A 2,332-nucleotide genomic window follows, 5' to 3' on the forward strand; every position below is an offset into this window, starting at 1 on the left:
TACGTCATTCATTGGGGCAGCCAATGGTGATATGACCATAGTCACAGATCCGGTCGAGTGACAAATACTGTGGGTAATTGGTTGATATCAGAAACATATTTAAAAACTCTTAATACTGTAAATTATAATAAACGAGTCATTTTAATAAATAGAATGATTCACTCAGTATTTCCCGCTGACAAAACCTTTTTCAAACCTGTTTTAGGTGATCTATTGTAATTCAGGAAAAGTGCTGGGGAGCATTTCAAGCTTAAGAAAGTGGCTCATTATAAAATAAAGAAATATGTTTTGTAAAAATAAAGATTTCTTAGTAAAATCTTGTTATTGTAAATTATCGGGGTTTTATCCCGAGTTGTGAAATAAAATAATCGGGAAAAGTGTTTAGCTTTTAAAAAGATCCTGATGATAAAATTCCGCTGCTAAAATCAATTAAATATATATCACGGGATTTCTGTCCCGCGGCTCCTGAAACGGGTCAAACCGGGTCGGGGGCCGTGACAGTTTTAAACTTTTTTTACACCCCGGTTTTAACAAAACAAACTCAACCAAAATCACGACTCATAGATGTCTCAGATAAGTTGATACTTATCATCATCGACTGAAAAAAATATAAAAACCAACAACAAAAATCAAAAACCATCTTGGATCTTAAAAAAATAGGGTTTGGCTCAAAGTTTCCAATAATCATAGCTGCTAAGTGGGGTTGCAGGATTCAAAAATTTATCCTCCACCATCCTTGCCAGGCCATCGTCATCAATTGTCGGAAAAAATGTTTTTAACTATCACTGCCAACTCAACCCATATCTTTATTTTCAACACAAAAAAGATCAATAACAAAAAAACAACTGATGAGGACAAACAACAAACAAGTACACAATGCTATAACATAAAACAAAATCATTAGTCAAGTAGTCAACACAAATGGAAGCAATTAGTGATTAACGGGGAAAAAAAACCAAACCGATCTGCCAAGAATGGCATGACTGTCAACAAGAGGCATCTGCGAACGAAACAAAAGCGAACCGGCGAGGGTTACCAGTGATTCGATCTTTAGCAATAACCAAACCCACAACGGTTCCCTAGCTCCCAAAAATATAAAAGACATCTTCTGTAGTCTGCCCATGAAAATATAAAATACCACCGGGAGCACTGACACACCCGACTGAAAATATAAAAAAACACCGGCACCACCGGGCACCATCGGCACCACCGGCGGCGCGTGAAAGAGAGTGAGGGTGGTTCAGTGAGTCAGAAAAAGGGCGCGTGTCCCACACCACCACTACCGGTCACAAACACATTGATTCAAAACCACAAAGAACCTGAAAATGATAAGACGAAGAAGCTGAGGAACATATCGAACAAAAAAAACACAACACTTTTTTACTGATAAAAAATTCATCAAAATCTATTTGTACCTCTTTTGATTTAGGTTTTCCTAGATAGAGAACAGATGTATGGGTGCTTGTGGTGGTGACAGGGTGGTTGATGGTGGCAATTGAGGCCAAAAACCACCTTAGAATTCGGTTGAACACGATGCGTTCAGATCTACAAGCACCACACAAACAATGGGTTTCAGATCTACAACCCCACATAAACCACCTCCACTGTCGCCATAGAACACCACCACAACCCCCTCCTTCACTGTGAAAACACCACCACAAACCCCCACCTTCATCGGCCAACTCAACCCCCCAAAAAACTCATCTTCACAGGACTTCACACCACCACAACCCCCACCTTCACCTTCACCGTCAAACACCACCACAAACCCCCCACCTTCATCGTACTTCACACCCCACCACAACCCCATCTTCAACGGTCTTCGCAAGCTGGTAGATCTCGGAAATTGACGTCGGATTTGCTCCGGTGAGTTGATTCCGGTTGAGTAACGATCTGCTAATCATCGATAGTTTTCAAAGATCTACCGGAATCTCGCCGGAGATCTGCTAATCATTGATAATTTCCGAGATCTGTACTAAGCTTTTTAAAAATCACAATCGATAAGAGAGAGCAAATGCTCTGATTTCATGACAAGAGAGAAAGAGAGAACATGTGTTTATGAAAAAGAGAGAAAAAACTAATCTCATATACACCTCGAGCTTCCCATATGTCAGTTGAGTTGTTTTACCAAAATACCCCTAAAAATAGCTAAAACACACAATTTTTTTTTAATATTTTTAGCTAAAAATCGCTAATTTTCGTTACAAAAAAACAATTTTTTTTGCTACTAAAAGTAAAGATTTTTAGCTAAAAAATATTTAAAAAAAATTTGTGTATTTTTTAGATATTTTTAGATTTTTTTAGGTTTTTTGTGGGTTTAGTTTTTAGCATT

At 38.2% G+C, this 2,332-nt stretch overlaps 1 long non-coding RNA gene across 1 annotated transcript; it reads right to left on the reverse strand.

Annotated features, from left to right (window-relative positions):
• Nucleotides 1-868: 868 nt before the first annotated feature.
• LOC110871158 lies at nt 869-2,052 on the reverse strand. Its single transcript, XR_002553521.2, has 2 exons — nt 1,416-2,052; nt 869-1,319 (listed from the first exon to the last, which is right to left on the reverse strand). It is a non-coding gene; the product is annotated as an uncharacterized LOC110871158 (long non-coding RNA).
• Between the last annotated feature and the right edge of the window lie 280 nt (nt 2,053-2,332).

The sequence above is a fragment of the Helianthus annuus genome, chromosome 8 (genome assembly GCF_002127325.2).
Source record: "Helianthus annuus cultivar XRQ/B chromosome 8, HanXRQr2.0-SUNRISE, whole genome shotgun sequence".
Lineage (NCBI taxonomy): Eukaryota > Viridiplantae > Streptophyta > Magnoliopsida > Asterales > Asteraceae > Helianthus > Helianthus annuus.